The sequence below is a fragment of the Protomyctophum parallelum genome (assembly GCF_964188405.1).
Source record: "Protomyctophum parallelum genome assembly, chromosome: 10".
Classification (NCBI taxonomy): domain Eukaryota; kingdom Metazoa; phylum Chordata; class Actinopteri; order Myctophiformes; family Myctophidae; genus Protomyctophum; species Protomyctophum parallelum.
The window spans coordinates 13,273,583-13,292,218 of NC_139704.1; positions in this window are offsets into that span (position 1 = coordinate 13,273,583).

Consider the following 18,636-nt stretch of genomic DNA (forward strand, 5'->3'; position numbering starts at 1 on the left):
AAAAAAAACATGGGTTATAGCCCATCGTTTTTTGAAATTTTGAAAAAAAAATTAAACCTCGTTTTTCATCATTTTTGAACATGGGCTATAGCCCATACCGTACGGCATACTATAGCACGCCGTTTTTCATCATTTTTGAGGTTTTGAAAAAAATAACAAAAAAACAAACATGGGTTATAGCCCATCGTTTTTCGAAATCTTGATATTTTTTTTTAACCTCGTTTTTCATCATTTTTGAACATGGGCTATAGCACATACCGTACGGCATACTATAGCACGCCGTTTTTCATCATTTTTGAGGTTTTGAAAAAAAAAAAAAACATGGGTTATAGCCCATCGTTTTTTTAAATTTTTATATATTTTTTTAACCTCGTTTTTCATCATTTTTGAACATGGGCTATAGCCCATACCGTACGGCATACTATAGCACACCGTTTTTCATCATTTTTGAGGTTTTGAAAAAAATGAAAAAATGAAAAAAATGATGGGTTATAGCCCATCGTTTTTTGAAATTTTGATATTTTTTTTTAACCTCGTTTTTCATCATTTTTGAACATGGGCTATAGCCCATACCGTACGGCATACTATAGCACGCCGTTTTTCATCATTTTTGAGGTTTTGAAAAAAATGAAAAAAAAAAAAAAACATGGGTTATAGCCCATCGTTTTTTGAAATTTAGATTTTTTTTTTTTACCCTCGTTTTTCATCATTTTTGAACATGGGCTATAGCCCATACCGTACGGCATACTATAGCACGCCGTTTTTCATAATTTTTGAGGTTTTGAAAAAGAAAAAAAAAAAAAAAAAAGACATGGGTTATAGCCCATCGTTTTTTGAAATTTTTATATATTTTTTAACCTCGTTTTTCATCATTTTTGAACATGGGCTATAGCCCATACCGTACGGCATACTATAGCACGCCGTTTTTCATCATTTTTTAGGTTTTAAAAAAAATGGAAAAAAAAAAAACATGGGTTATAGCCCATCGTTTTTTGAAATTTTGAAAAAAAAATTAAACCTCGTTTTTCATCATTTTTTAACATGGGCTATAGCCCATACCGCACGGCATACTATAGCACGCCGTTTTTCATCATTTTTGAGGTTTTGAAAAAAATGAAAAAAAAACAAAACATGGGTTATAGCCCATCGTTTTTTGAAATTTTGATAAAAAAAATTAACCTCGTTTTTCATCATTTTTGAACATGGGCTATAGCCCATACCGTTCGGCATACTATAGCACGCCGTTTTTCATCATTTTTGAGGTTTTGAAAAAAATGAAAAAAAAAAAAAAACATGGGTTATAGCCCATCGTTTTTTGAAAATTTGAATTCTTTTTTTATCCTCGTTTTTCATCATTTTGGACCATGGGCTATAGCCCATATCGTACGGCATACTATAGCACGCCGTTTTTCATCATTTTTGAGGATTTGAAAAAAATGAAAAAAACGATGGGTTATAGCCCATCGTTTATTTTTATTTTTATTTGTTATCCTCGTTTTGCATCATTTTGGACCATGGGCTATAGCCCATATCATACGGCATACTATAGCACGCCGTTTTTCATCATTTTTGCCATTGTGCCAATTTGAAAGCACTATATTTCTAAAACTATGAAACATTTCAAAGATTCCTTTTCAGACAAACATGTCCACCGTAAGATGAACCTAAGTAGGCTAGAATGGGGTTGCTAGGTGTAAGTATGTAGGACTAGTAGCATGCCAAAGTTTGTGCTATTGCCATAGAGAATGCATTGGGCGTTTAAGTTAAATAACTCATAAACTACAAAACATAAAAATAAAAAAAAGTTCCAGCATGTGTCTCCACAGTAAGCTGAATAATAAAAAGTGTGAATGGAGTTTCTAGGTGAAAGTGACATTTGACGTGCCTATAAAGCTGCCATTGAGCCCCATGTTAAATGTCTCAAATTTGAAAGCACTATATTTCTAAAACTATGGAAGATTTCAAAGATTCCTTTTCAGGCAAACATGTCCACCGTAAGATGAACCTAAGTAGGCTAGAATGGGGTTGCTAGGTGTAAGTATGTAGGACTAGTAGCATGCCAAAGTTTGTGCTATTGCCATAGAGAATGCATTGGGCGTTTAAGTTAAATAACTCATAAACTACAAAACATAAAAATAAAAAAAAGTTCCAGCATGTGTCTCCACAGTAAGCTGAATAATAAAAAGTGTGAATGGAGTTTCTAGGTGAAAGTGACTTTTGACGTGCCTATAAAGCTGCCATTGAGCCCCATGTTAAATGTCTCAAATTTGAAAGCACTATATTTCTAAAACTATGGAAGATTTCAAAGATTCCTTTTCAGGCAAACATGTCCACCGTAAGATGAACCTAAGTAGGCTAGAATGGGGTTGCTAGGTGTAAGTATGTAGGACTAGTAGCATGCCAAAGTTTGTGCTATTGCCATAGAGAATGCATTGGGCGTTTAAGTTAAATAACTCATAAACTACAAAACATAAAAATAAAAAAAAGTTCCAGCATGTGTCTCCACAGTAAGCTGAATAATAAAAAGTGTGAATGGAGTTTCTAGGTGAAAGTGACTTTTGACGTGCCTATAAAGCTGCCATTGAGCCCCATGTTAAATGTCTCAAATTTGAAAGCACTATATTTCTAAAACTATGGAAGATTTCAAAGATTCCTTTTCAGGCAAACATGTCCACCGTAAGATGAACCTAAGTAGGCTAGAATGGGGTTGCTAGGTGTAAGTATGTAGGACTAGTAGCATGCCAAAGTTTGTGCTATTGCCATAGAGAATGCATTGTGTTGCGGAGGATGAGAGGAATGCTCTCATCCTCCGCAACACCCATTCTCATACACCGCTATACACCGCGAGGATATGGGCTATAGCCCATATCGTACGGCATACTATACTGTAGCACGCCGTTTTTCATCATTTTTGAGGATTTGAAAAAAATGAAAAAATGAAAAAAATGATGGGTTATAGCCCATCGTTTTTTGAAATTTTTATATATTTTTTTAACCTCGTTTTTCATCATTTTTGAACATGGGCTATAGCCCATACCGTACGGCATACTATAGCACGCCGTTTTTCATCATTTTTTAGGTTTTGAAAAAAATGAAAAAAAAACAAAAACATGGGTTATAGCCCATCGTTTTTTGACATTTTTATATATTTTTTTAACCTCGTTTTTCATCCTTTTTGAACATGGGCTATAGCCCATACCGTATGGCATACTATAGCACGCCGTTTTTCATCATTTTTGAGGTTTTGAAAAAAATGAAAAAAAAACTAAACATGGGTTATAGCCCATCGTTTTTTGAAATTTTGAAAAAAAAATTAAACCTCGTTTTTCATCATTTTTGAACATGGGCTATAGCCCATACCGCACGGCATACTATAGCACGCCGTTTTTCATCATTTTTGAGGTTTTGAAAAAAATGAAAAAAAAACAAAACATGGGTTATAGCCCATCGTTTTTTGAAATTTTGATAAAAAAAATTAACCTCGTTTTTCATCATTTTTGAACATGGGCTATAGCCCATACCGTTCGGCATACTATAGCACGCCGTTTTTCATCATTTTTGAGGTTTTGAAAAAAATGAAAAAAAAAAAAAAACATGGGTTATAGCCCATCGTTTTTTGAAATTTTGATTTTTTTTTTAACCTCGTTTTTCATCATTTTTGAACATGGGCTATAGCCCATACCGTACGGCATACTATAGCACGCCGTTTTTCATCATTTTTGAGGTTTTGAAAAAAATGAAAAAATAAAAAAAACGATGGGTTATTGACATGTTAAATGTCTCAAATTTGAAAGCACTATATTTCTAAAACTATGGAAGATTTCAAAGATTCCTTTTCAGGCAAACATGTCCACCGTAAGATGAACCTAAGTAGGCTAGAATGGGGTTGCTAGGTGTAAGTATGTAGGACTAGTAGCATGCCAAAGTTTGTGCTATTGCCATAGAGAATGCATTGGGCGTTTAAGTTAAATAACTCATAAACTACAAAACATAAAAATAAAAAAAAGTTCCAGCATGTGTCTCCACAGTAAGCTGAATAATAAAAAGTGTGAATGGAGTTTCTAGGTGAAAGTGACTTTTGACATGCCTATAAAGCTGCCATTGAGCCCCATGTTAAATGTCTCAAATTTGAAAGCACTATATTTCTAAAACTATGGAAGATTTCAAAGATTCCTTTTCAGGCAAACATGTCCACCGTAAGATGAACCTAAGTAGGCTAGAATGGGGTTGCTAGGTGTAAGTATGTAGGACTAGTAGCATGCCAAAGTTTGTGCTATTGCCATAGAGAATGCATTGTGTTGCGGAGGATGAGAGGAATGCTCTCATCCTCCGCAACACCCATTCTCATACACCGCTATACACCGCGAGGATATGGGCTATAGCCCATATCGTACGGCATACTATACTGTAGCACGCCGTTTTTCATCATTTTTGAGGTTTTGAAAAAAATGAAAAGAAAAAAAAACATGGGTTATAGCCCATCGTTTTTTGAAATTTTGATATATTTTTTTAACCTCGTTTTTCATCATTTTTGAACATGGGCTATAGCCCATACCGCACGGCATACTATAGCACGCCGTTTTTCATCATTTTTTAGGTATTGAAAAAAATGGGAAAAAAAAAAACATGGGTTATAGCCCATCGTTTTTTGAAATTTTGATATTTTTTTTTAACCTCGTTTTTCATCATTTTTGAACATGGGCTATAGCCCATACCGTATGGCATACTATAGCACGCCGTTTTTCATCATTTTTGAGGTTTTGAAAAAAATGAAAAAAAAACAAAACATGGGTTATAGCCCATCGTTTTTTGAAATTTTGAAAAAAAAATTAAACCTCGCTTTTCATCATTTTTGAACATGGGCTATAGCCCATACCGCACGGCATACTATAGCACGCCGTTTTTCATCATTTTTGAGGTTTTGAAAAAAATGAAAAAAAAAAAAAACATGGGTTATAGCCCATTGTTTTTTGAAATTTTGATAAAAAAAATTAACCTAGTTTTTCATCATTTTTGAACATGGGCTATAGCCCATACCGTTCGGCATACTATAGCACGCCGTTTTTCATCATTTTTGAGGTTTTGAAAAAAATGGGAAAAAAAAAAAAACATGGGTTATAGCCCATCGTTTTTTGAAATTTTGATTTTGTTTTTAACCTCGTTTTTCATCATTTTTGAACATGGGCTATAGCCCATACCGTACGGCATACTATAGCACGCCGTTTTTCATCATTTTTGAGGTTTTGAAAAAAATGAAAAAAAAAAAAAAACATGGGTTATAGCCCATCGTTTTTTGAAATTTTGAATTATTTTTTTAACCTCGTTTTTCATCCTTTTTGAACATGGGCTATAGCCCATACCGTATGGCATACTATAGCACGCCATTTTTCATCATTTTTGAGGTTTTGAAAAAAAAAAAACAAAAAAAAAAACATGGGTTATAGCCCATCGTTTTTTTGAATTTTGATATATTTTTTTAACCTCGTTTTTCATCATTTTTGAACATGGGCTATAGCCCATACCGTACGGCATACTATAGCACGCCGTTTTTCATCATTTTTGAGGTTTTGAAAAAAAAAAAAAAAAAAAAAACATGGGTTATAGCCCATCGTTTTTTGAAATTTTGAAAAAAAAATTAAACCTCGTTTTTCATCATTTTTGAACATGGGCTATAGCCCATACCGTACGGCATACTATAGCACGCCGTTTTTCATCATTTTTGAGGTTTTGAAAAAAATAACAAAAAAACAAACATGGGTTATAGCCCATCGTTTTTTGAAATTTTGATAAAAAAAATTAACCTCGTTTTTCATCATTTTTGAACATGGGCTATAGCCCATACCGTTCGGCATACTATAGCACGCCGTTTTTCATCATTTTTGAGGTTTTGAAAAAAATGGGAAAAAAAAAAAAACATGGGTTATAGCCCATCGTTTTTTGAAATTTTAATTTTGTTTTTAACCTCGTTTTTCATCATTTTTGAACATGGGCTATAGCCCATACCGTACGGCATACTATAGCACGCCGTTTTTCATCATTTTTGAGGTTTTGAAAAAAATGAAAAAAAAAAAAAACATGGGTTATAGCCCATCGTTTTTTGAAATTTTGAATTATTTTTTTAACCTCGTTTTTCATCCTTTTTGAACATGGGCTATAGCCCATACCGTATGGCATACTATAGCACGCCATTTTTCATCATTTTTGAGGTTTTGAAAAAAAAAAACAAAAAAAAAAACATGGGTTATAGCCCATCGTTTTTTTGAATTTTGATATATTTTTTTAACCACGTTTTTCATCATTTTTGAACATGGGCTATAGCCCATACCGTACGGCATACTATAGCACGCCGTTTTTCATCATTTTTGAGGTTTTGAAAAAAAAAAAAAAAAAAAAAACATGGGTTATAGCCCATCGTTTTTTGAAATTTTGAAAAAAAAATTAAACCTCGTTTTTCATCATTTTTGAACATGGGCTATAGCCCATACCGTACGGCATACTATAGCACGCCGTTTTTCATCATTTTTGAGGTTTTGAACAAAAATAACAAAAAAACAAACATGGGTTATAGCCCATCGTTTTTCGAAATCTTGATTTTTTTTTTTAACCTCGTTTTTCATCATTTTTGAACATGGGCTATAGCACATACCGTACGGCATACTATAGCACGCCGTTTTTCATCATTTTTGAGGTTTTGAAAAAAAAAAAAACATGGGTTATAGCCCATCGTTTTTTGAAATTTTTATATATTTTTTTAACCTCGTTTTTCATCATTTTTGAACATGGGCTATAGCCCATACCGTACGGCATACTATAGCACGCCGTTTTTCATCATTTTTTAGGTTTTGAAAAAAATGAAAAAAAAACAAAAACATGGGTTATAGCCCATCGTTTTTTGACATTTTTATATATTTTTTTAACCTCGTTTTTCATCCTTTTTGAACATGGGCTATAGCCCATACCGTATGGCATACTATAGCACGCCGTTTTTCATCATTTTTGAGGTTTTGAAAAAAATGAAAAAAAAACTAAACATGGGTTATAGCCCATCGTTTTTTGAAATTTTGAAAAAAAAATTAAACCTCGTTTTTCATCATTTTTGAACATGGGCTATAGCCCATACCGCACGGCATACTATAGCACGCCGTTTTTCATCATTTTTGAGGTTTTGAAAAAAATGAAAAAAAAACAAAACATGGGTTATAGCCCATCGTTTTTTGAAATTTTGATAAAAAAAATTAACCTCGTTTTTCATCATTTTTGAACATGGGCTATAGCCCATACCGTTCGGCATACTATAGCACGCCGTTTTTCATCATTTTTGAGGTTTTGAAAAAAATGAAAAAAAAAAAAAAACATGGGTTATAGCCAATCGTTTTTTGAAATTTTGATTTTTTTTTTAACCTCGTTTTTCATCATTTTTGAACATGGGCTATAGCCCATACCGTACGGCATACTATAGCACGCCGTTTTTCATCATTTTTGAGGTTTTGAAAAAATGAAAAAATAAAAAAAACGATGGGTTATTGACATGTTAAATGTCTCAAATTTGAAAGCACTATATTTCTAAAACTATGGAAGATTTCAAAGATTCCTTTTCAGGCAAACATGTCCACCGTAAGATGAACCTAAGTAGGCTAGAATGGGGTTGCTAGGTGTAAGTATGTAGGACTAGTAGCATGCCAAAGTTTGTGCTATTGCCATAGAGAATGCATTGGGCGTTTAAGTTAAATAACTCATAAACTACAAAACATAAAAATAAAAAAAAGTTCCAGCATGTGTCTCCACAGTAAGCTGAATAATAAAAAGTGTGAATGGAGTTTCTAGGTGAAAGTGACTTTTGACATGCCTATAAAGCTGCCATTGAGCCCCATGTTAAATGTCTCAAATTTGAAAGCACTATATTTCTAAAACTATGGAAGATTTCAAAGATTCCTTTTCAGGCAAACATGTCCACCGTAAGATGAACCTAAGTAGGCTAGAATGGGGTTGCTAGGTGTAAGTATGTAGGACTAGTAGCATGCCAAAGTTTGTGCTATTGCCATAGAGAATGCATTGTGTTGCGGAGGATGAGAGGAATGCTCTCATCCTCCGCAACACCCATTCTCATACACCGCTATACACCGCGAGGATATGGGCTATAGCCCATATCGTACGGCATACTATACTGTAGCACGCCGTTTTTCATCATTTTTGAGGTTTTGAAAAAAATGAAAAGAAAAAAAAAACATGGGTTATAGCCCATCGTTTTTTGAAATTTTGATATATTTTTTTAACCTCGTTTTTCATCATTTTTGAACATGGGCTATAGCCCATACCGCACGGCATACTATAGCACGCCGTTTTTCATCATTTTTGAGGTATTGAAAAAAATGGGAAAAAAAAAAACATGGGTTATAGCCCATCGTTTTTTGAAATTTTGATATTTTTTTTAACCTCGTTTTTCATCATTTTTGAACATGGGCTATAGCCCATACCGTATGGCATACTATAGCACGCCGTTTTTCATCATTTTTGAGGTTTTGAAAAAAATGAAAAAAAAACAAAACATGGGTTATAGCCCATCGTTTTTTGAAATTTTGAAAAAAAAATTAAACCTCGCTTTTCATCATTTTTGAACATGGGCTATAGCCCATACCGCACGGCATACTATAGCACGCCGTTTTTCATCATTTTTGAGGTTTTGAAAAAAATGAAAAAAAAAAAAAACATGGGTTATAGCCCATTGTTTTTTGAAATTTTGATAAAAAAAATTAACCTAGTTTTTCATCATTTTTGAACATGGGCTATAGCCCATACCGTTCGGCATACTATAGCACGCCGTTTTTCATCATTTTTGAGGTTTTGAAAAAAATGGAAAAAAAAAAAAAACATGGGTTATAGCCCATCGTTTTTTGAAATTTTGATTTTGTTTTTAACCTCGTTTTTCATCATTTTTGAACATGGGCTATAGCCCATACCGTACGGCATACTATAGCACGCCGTTTTTCATCATTTTTGAGGTTTTGAAAAAAATGAAAAAAAAAAAAAAACATGGGTTATAGCCCATCGTTTTTTGAAATTTTGAATTATTTTTTTAACCTCGTTTTTCATCCTTTTTGAACATGGGCTATAGCCCATACCGTATGGCATACTATAGCACGCCATTTTTCATCATTTTTGAGGTTTTGAAAAAAAAAAACAAAAAAAAAAACATGGGTTATAGCCCATCGTTTTTTGAAATTTTGATATATTTTTTTAACCTCGTTTTTCATCATTTTTGAACATGGGCTATAGCCCATACCGTACGGCATACTATAGCACGCCGTTTTTCATCATTTTTGAGGTTTTGAAAAAAAAAAAAAAAAAAAAAACATGGGTTATAGCCCATCGTTTTTTGAAATTTGAAAAAAAAATTAAACCTCGTTTTTCATCATTTTTGAACATGGGCTATAGCCCATACCGTACGGCATACTATAGCACGCCGTTTTTCATCATTTTTGAGGTTTTGAAAAAAATAACAAAAAAACAAACATGGGTTATAGCCCATCGTTTTTTGAAATTTTGATAAAAAAAATTAACCTCGTTTTTCATCATTTTTGAACATGGGCTATAGCCCATACCGTTCGGCATACTATAGCACGCCGTTTTTCATCATTTTTGAGGTTTTGAAAAAAATGGAAAAAAAAAAAAAACATGGGTTATAGCCCATCGTTTTTTGAAATTTTAATTTTGTTTTTAACCTCGTTTTTCATCATTTTTGAACATGGGCTATAGCCCATACCGTACGGCATACTATAGCACGCCGTTTTTCATCATTTTTGAGGTTTTGAAAAAAATGAAAAAAAAAAAAAAACATGGGTTATAGCCCATCGTTTTTTGAAATTTTGAATTATTTTTTTAACCTCGTTTTTCATCCTTTTTGAACATGGGCTATAGCCCATACCGTATGGCATACTATAGCACGCCATTTTTCATCATTTTTGAGGTTTTGAAAAAAAAAAACAAAAAAAAAAACATGGGTTATAGCCCATCGTTTTTTTGAATTTTGATATATTTTTTTAACCTCGTTTTTCATCATTTTTGAACATGGGCTATAGCCCATACCGTACGGCATACTATAGCACGCCGTTTTTCATCATTTTTGAGGTTTTGAAAAAAAAAAAAAAAAAAAAAACATGGGTTATAGCCCATCGTTTTTTGAAATTTTGAAAAAAAAATTAAACCTCGTTTTTCATCATTTTTGAACATGGGCTATAGCCCATACCGTACGGCATACTATAGCACGCCGTTTTTCATCATTTTTGAGGTTTTGAAAAAAATAACAAAAAAACAAACATGGGTTATAGCCCATCGTTTTTTGAAATCTTGATATTTTTTTTTAACCTCGTTTTTCATCATTTTTGAACATGGGCTATAGCACATACCGTACGGCATACTATAGCACGCCGTTTTTCATCATTTTTGAGGTTTTGAAAAAAAAAAAAAACATGGGTTATAGCCCATCGTTTTTTTAAATTTTTATATATTTTTTTAACCTCGTTTTTCATCATTTTTGAACATGGGCTATAGCCCATACCGTACGGCATACTATAGCACACCGTTTTTCATCATTTTTGAGGTTTTGAAAAAAATGAAAAAATGAAAAAAACGATGGGTTATTGACATGTTAAATGTCTCAAATTTGAAAGCACTATATTTCTAAAACTATGGAAGATTTCAAAGATTCCTTTTCAGGCAAACATGTCCACCGTAAGATGAACCTAAGTAGGCTAGAATGGGGTTGCTAGGTGTAAGTATGTAGGACTAGTAGCATGCCAAAGTTTGTGCTATTGCCATAGAGAATGCATTGGGCGTTTAAGTTAAATAACTCATAAACTACAAAACATAAAAATAAAAAAAAGTTCCAGCATGTGTCTCCACAGTAAGCTGAATAATAAAAAGTGTGAATGGAGTTTCTAGGTGAAAGTGACTTTTGACGTGCCTATAAAGCTGCCATTGAGCCCCATGTTAAATGTCTCAAATTTGAAAGCACTATATTTCTAAAACTATGGAAGATTTCAAAGATTCCTTTTCAGGCAAACATGTCCACCGTAAGATGAACCTAAGTAGGCTAGAATGGGGTTGCTAGGTGTAAGTATGTAGGACTAGTAGCATGCCAAAGTTTGTGCTATTGCCATAGAGAATGCATTGTGTTGCGGAGGATGAGAGGAATGCTCTCATCCTCCGCAACACCCATTCTCATACACCGCTATACACCGCGAGGATATGGGCTATAGCCCATATCGTACGGCATACTATACTGTAGCACGCCGTTTTTCATCATTTTTGAGGATTTGAAAAAAATGAAAAAATGAAAAAAATGATGGGTTATAGCCCATCGTTTTTTGAAATTTTGATATTTTTTTTTAACCTCGTTTTTCATCATTTTTGAACATGGGCTATAGCCCATACCGTACGACATACTATAGCACGCCGTTTTTCATCATTTTTGAGGTTTTGAAAAAAACGAAAAAAAAACAAAAACATGGGTTATAGCCCATCGTTTTTTGAAATTTTTATATATTTTTTTAACCTCGTTTTTCATCCTTTTTGAACATGGGCTATAGCCCATACCGTATGGCATACTATAGCACGCCGTTTTTCATCATTTTTGAGGTTTTGAAAAAAATGAAAAAAAAACTAAACATGGGTTATAGGCCATCGTTTTTTGAAATTTTGAAAAAAAAATTAAACCTCGTTTTTCATCATTTTTGAACATGGGCTATAGCCCATACCGCACGGCATACTATAGCACGCCGTTTTTCATCATTTTTGAGGTTTTGAAAAAAATGAAAAAAAAAAAAACATGGGTTATAGCCCATCGTTTTTTGAAATTTTGATAAAAAAAATTAACCTCGTTTTTCATCATTTTTGAACATGGGCTATAGCCCATACCGTTCGGCATACTATAGCACGCCGTTTTTCATCATTTTTGAGGTTTTGAAAAAAATGAAAAAAAAAAAAAACATGGGTTATAGCCCATCGTTTTTTGAAATTTTGATTTTTTTTTTAACCTCGTTTTTCATCATTTTTGAACATGGGCTATAGCCCATACCGTACGGCATACTATAGCACGCCGTTTTTCATCATTTTTGAGGTTTTGAAAAAAATGAAAAAATGAAAAAAACGATGGGTTATTGACATGTTAAATGTCTCAAATTTGAAAGCACTATATTTCTAAAACTATGGAAGATTTCAAAGATTCCTTTTCAGGCAAACATGTCCACCGTAAGATGAACCTAAGTAGGCTAGAATGGGGTTGCTAGGTGTAAGTATGTAGGACTAGTAGCATGCCAAAGTTTGTGCTATTGCCATAGAGAATGCATTGGGCGTTTAAGTTAAATAACTCATAAACTACAAAACATAAAAATAAAAAAAAGTTCCAGCATGTGTCTCCACAGTAAGCTGAATAATAAAAAGTGTGAATGGAGTTTCTAGGTGAAAGTGACTTTTGACGTGCCTATAAAGCTGCCATTGAGCCCCATGTTAAATGTCTCAAATTTGAAAGCACTATATTTCTAAAACTATGGAAGATTTCAAAGATTCCTTTTCAGGCAAACATGTCCACCGTAAGATGAACCTAAGTAGGCTAGAATGGGGTTGCTAGGTGTAAGTATGTAGGACTAGTAGCATGCCAAAGTTTGTGCTATTGCCATAGAGAATGCATTGTGTTGCGGAGGATGAGAGGAATGCTCTCATCCTCCGCAACACCCATTCTCATACACCGCTATACACCGCGAGGATATGGGCTATAGCCCATATCGTACGGCATACTATACTGTAGCACGCCGTTTTTCATCATTTTTGAGGTTTTGAAAAAAATGAAAAGAAAAAAAAAACATGGGTTATAGCCCATCGTTTTTTGAAATTTTGATAAAAAAAATTAACCTTGTTTTTCATCATTTTTGAACATGGGCTATAGCCCATACCGTTCGGCATACTATAGCACGCCGTTTTTCATCATTTTTGAGGTTTTGAAAAAAATGAAAAAAAAAAAAACATGGGTTATAGCCCATCGTTTTTTGAAATTTTGATAAAAAAAATTAACCTCGTTTTTCATCATTTTTGAACATGGGCTATAGCCCATACCGTTCGGCATACTATAGCACGCCGTTTTTCATCATTTTTGAGGTTTTGAAAAAAATGAAAAAAAAAAAAAACATGGGTTATAGCCCATCGTTTTTTGAAATTTTGATTTTTTTTTTAACCTCGTTTTTCATCATTTTTGAACATGGGCTATAGCCCATACCGTACGGCATACTATAGCACGCCGTTTTTCATCATTTTTGAGGTTTTGAAAAAAATGAAAAAATGAAAAAAACGATGGGTTATTGACATGTTAAATGTCTCAAATTTGAAAGCACTATATTTCTAAAACTATGGAAGATTTCAAAGATTCCTTTTCAGGCAAACATGTCCACCGTAAGATGAACCTAAGTAGGCTAGAATGGGGTTGCTAGGTGTAAGTATGTAGGACTAGTAGCATGCCAAAGTTTGTGCTATTGCCATAGAGAATGCATTGGGCGTTTAAGTTAAATAACTCATAAACTACAAAACATAAAAATAAAAAAAAAGTTCCAGCATGTGTCTCCACAGTAAGCTGAATAATAAAAAGTGTGAATGGAGTTTCTAGGTGAAAGTGACTTTTGACGTGCCTATAAAGCTGCCATTGAGCCCCATGTTAAATGTCTCAAATTTGAAAGCACTATATTTCTAAAACTATGGAAGATTTCAAAGATTCCTTTTCAGGCAAACATGTCCACCGTAAGATGAACCTAAGTAGGCTAGAATGGGGTTGCTAGGTGTAAGTATGTAGGACTAGTAGCATGCCAAAGTTTGTGCTATTGCCATAGAGAATGCATTGTGTTGCGGAGGATGAGAGGAATGCTCTCATCCTCCGCAACACCCATTCTCATACACCGCTATACACCGCGAGGATATGGGCTATAGCCCATATCGTACGGCATACTATACTGTAGCACGCCGTTTTTCATCATTTTTGAGGTTTTGAAAAAAATGAAAAGAAAAAAAAAACATGGGTTATAGCCCATCGTTTTTTGAAATTTTGATAAAAAAAATTAACCTTGTTTTTCATCATTTTTGAACATGGGCTATAGCCCATACCGTTCGGCATACTATAGCACGCCGTTTTTCATCATTTTTGAGGTTTTGAAAAAAATGAAAAAAAACAAAAACATGGGTTATAGCCCATCGTTTTTTGAAATTTTGATAAAAAAAATTAACCTCGTTTTTCATCATTTTTGAACATGGGCTATAGCCCATACCGTTCGGCATACTATAGCACGCCGTTTTTCATCATTTTTGAGGTTTTGAAAAAAATGAAAAAAAAAAAAAACATGGGTTATAGCCCATCGTTTTTTTTAAATTTTGATTTTTTTTTTAACCTCGTTTTTCATCATTTTTGAACATGGGCTATAGCCCATACCGTACGGCATACTATAGCACGCCGTTTTTCATCATTTTTGAGGTTTTGAAAAAAATGAAAAAATGAAAAAAACGATGGGTTATTGACATGTTAAATGTCTCAAATTTGAAAGCACTATATTTCTAAAACTATGGAAGATTTCAAAGATTCCTTTTCAGGCAAACATGTCCACCGTAAGATGAACCTAAGTAGGCTAGAATGGGGTTGCTAGGTGTAAGTATGTAGGACTAGTAGCATGCCAAAGTTTGTGCTATTGCCATAGAGAATGCATTGGGCGTTTAAGTTAAATAACTCATAAACTACAAAACATAAAAATAAAAAAAAGTTCCAGCATGTGTCTCCACAGTAAGCTGAATAATAAAAAGTGTGAATGGAGTTTCTAGGTGAAAGTGACTTTTGACGTGCCTATAAAGCTGCCATTGAGCCCCATGTTAAATGTCTCAAATTTGAAAGCACTATATTTCTAAAACTATGGAAGATTTCAAAGATTCCTTTTCAGGCAAACATGTCCACCGTAAGATGAACCTAAGTAGGCTAGAATGGGGTTGCTAGGTGTAAGTATGTAGGACTAGTAGCATGCCAAAGTTTGTGCTATTGCCATAGAGAATGCATTGTGTTGCGGAGGATGAGAGGAATGCTCTCATCCTCCGCAACACCCATTCTCATACACCGCTATACACCGCGAGGATATGGGCTATAGCCCATATCGTACGGCATACTATACTGTAGCACGCCGTTTTTCATCATTTTTGAGGTTTTGAAAAAAATGAAAAGAAAAAAAAAACATGGGTTATAGCCCATCGTTTTTTGAAATTTTGATATTTTTTTTTAACCTCGTTTTTCATCATTTTTGAACATGGGCTATAGCCCATACCGTACGGCATACTATAGCACGCCGTTTTTCATCATTTTTGAGGTTTTGAAAAAAAAAAAAAAAAAAAAAACATGGGTTATAGCCCATCGTTTTTTGAAATTTTGAAAAAAAAATTAAACCTCGTTTTTCATCATTTTTGAACATGGGCTATAGCCCATACCGTACGGCATACTATAGCACGCCGTTTTTCATCATTTTTGAGGTTTTGAAAAAAATAACAAAAAAACAAACATGGGTTATAGCCCATCGTTTTTTGAAATCTTGATATTTTTTTTTAACCTCGTTTTTCATCATTTTTGAACATGGGCTATAGCACATACCGTACGGCATACTATAGCACGCCGTTTTTCATCATTTTTGAGGTTTTGAAAAAAAAAAAAAACATGGGTTATAGCCCATCGTTTTTTTAAATTTTTATATATTTTTTTAACCTCGTTTTTCATCATTTTTGAACATGGGCTATAGCCCATACCGTACGGCATACTATAGCACACCGTTTTTCATCATTTTTGAGGTTTTGAAAAAAATGAAAAAATGAAAAAAACGATGGGTTATTGACATGTTAAATGTCTCAAATTTGAAAGCACTATATTTCTAAAACTATGGAAGATTTCAAAGATTCCTTTTCAGGCAAACATGTCCACCGTAAGATGAACCTAAGTAGGCTAGAATGGGGTTGCTAGGTGTAAGTATGTAGGACTAGTAGCATGCCAAAGTTTGTGCTATTGCCATAGAGAATGCATTGGGCGTTTAAGTTAAATAACTCATAAACTACAAAACATAAAAATAAAAAAAAGTTCCAGCATGTGTCTCCACAGTAAGCTGAATAATAAAAAGTGTGAATGGAGTTTCTAGGTGAAAGTGACTTTTGACGTGCCTATAAAGCTGCCATTGAGCCCCATGTTAAATGTCTCAAATTTGAAAGCACTATATTTCTAAAACTATGGAAGATTTCAAAGATTCCTTTTCAGGCAAACATGTCCACCGTAAGATGAACCTAAGTAGGCTAGAATGGGGTTGCTAGGTGTAAGTATGTAGGACTAGTAGCATGCCAAAGTTTGTGCTATTGCCATAGAGAATGCATTGTGTTGCGGAGGATGAGAGGAATGCTCTCATCCTCCGCAACACCCATTCTCATACACCGCTATACACCGCGAGGATATGGGCTATAGCCCATATCGTACGGCATACTATACTGTAGCACGCCGTTTTTCATCATTTTTGAGGATTTGAAAAAAATGAAAAAATGAAAAAAATGATGGGTTATAGCCCATCGTTTTTTGAAATTTTGATATTTTTTTTTAACCTCGTTTTTCATCATTTTTGAACATGGGCTATAGCCCATACCGTACGGCATACTATAGCACGCCGTTTTTCATCATTTTTGAGGTTTTGAAAAAAACGAAAAAAAAACAAAAACATGGGTTATAGCCCATCGTTTTTTGAAATTTTTATATATTTTTTTAACCTCGTTTTTCATCCTTTTTGAACATGGGCTATAGCCCATACCGTATGGCATACTATAGCACGCCGTTTTTCATCATTTTTGAGGTTTTGAAAAAAATGAAAAAAAAACTAAACATGGGTTATAGGCCATCGTTTTTTGAAATTTTGAAAAAAAAATTAAACCTCGTTTTTCATCATTTTTGAACATGGGCTATAGCCCATACCGCACGGCATACTATAGCACGCCGTTTTTCATCATTTTTGAGGTTTTGAAAAAAATGAAAAAAAAAAAAACATGGGTTATAGCCCATCGTTTTTTGAAATTTTGATAAAAAAAATTAACCTCGTTTTTCATCATTTTTGAACATGGGCTATAGCCCATACCGTTCGGCATACTATAGCACGCCGTTTTTCATCATTTTTGAGGTTTTGAAAAAAATGAAAAAAAAAAAAAACATGGGTTATAGCCCATCGTTTTTTGAAATTTTGATTTTTTTTTTAACCTCGTTTTTCATCATTTTTGAACATGGGCTATAGCCCATACCGTACGGCATACTATAGCACGCCGTTTTTCATCATTTTTGAGGTTTTGAAAAAAATGAAAAAATGAAAAAAACGATGGGTTATTGACATGTTAAATGTCTCAAATTTGAAAGCACTATATTTCTAAAACTATGGAAGATTTCAAAGATTCCTTTTCAGGCAAACATGTCCACCGTAAGATGAACCTAAGTAGGCTAGAATGGGGTTGCTAGGTGTAAGTATGTAGGACTAGTAGCATGCCAAAGTTTGTGCTATTGCCATAGAGAATGCATTGGGCGTTTAAGTTAAATAACTCATAAACTACAAAACATAAAAATAAAAAAAAGTTCCAGCATGTGTCTCCACAGTAAGCTGAATAATAAAAAGTGTGAATGGAGTTTCTAGGTGAAAGTGACTTTTGACGTGCCTATAAAGCTGCCATTGAGCCCCATGTTAAATGTCTCAAATTTGAAAGCACTATATTTCTAAAACTATGGAAGATTTCAAAGATTCCTTTTCAGGCAAACATGTCCACCGTAAGATGAACCTAAGTAGGCTAGAATGGGGTTGCTAGGTGTAAGTATGTAGGACTAGTAGCATGCCAAAGTTTGTGCTATTGCCATAGAGAATGCATTGTGTTGCGGAGGATGAGAGGAATGCTCTCATCCTCCGCAACACCCATTCTCATACACCGCTATACACCGCGAGGATATGGGCTATAGCCCATATCGTACGGCATACTATACTGTAGCACGCCGTTTTTCATCATTTTTGAGGTTTTGAAAAAAATGAAAAGAAAAAAAAAACATGGGTTATAGCCCATCGTTTTTTGAAATTTTGATAAAAAAAATTAACCTTGTTTTTCATCATTTTTGAACATGGGCTATAGCCCATACCGTTCGGCATACTATAGCACGCCGTTTTTCATCATTTTTGAGGTTTTGAAAAAAATGAAAAAAAAAAAAACATGGGTTATAGCCCATCGTTTTTTGAAATTTTGATAAAAAAAATTAACCTCGTTTTTCATCATTTTTGAACATGGGCTATAGCCCATACCGTTCGGCATACTATAGCACGCCGTTTTTCATCATTTTTGAGGTTTTGAAAAAAATGAAAAAAAAAAAAAAACATGGGTTATAGCCCATCGTTTTTTGAAATTTTGATTTTTTTTTTAACCTCGTTTTTCATCATTTTTGAACATGGGCTATAGCCCATACCGTACGGCATACTATAGCACGCCGTTTTTCATCATTTTTGAGGTTTTGAAAAAAATGAAAAAATGAAAAAAACGATGGGTTATTGACATGTTAAATGTCTCAAATTTGAAAGC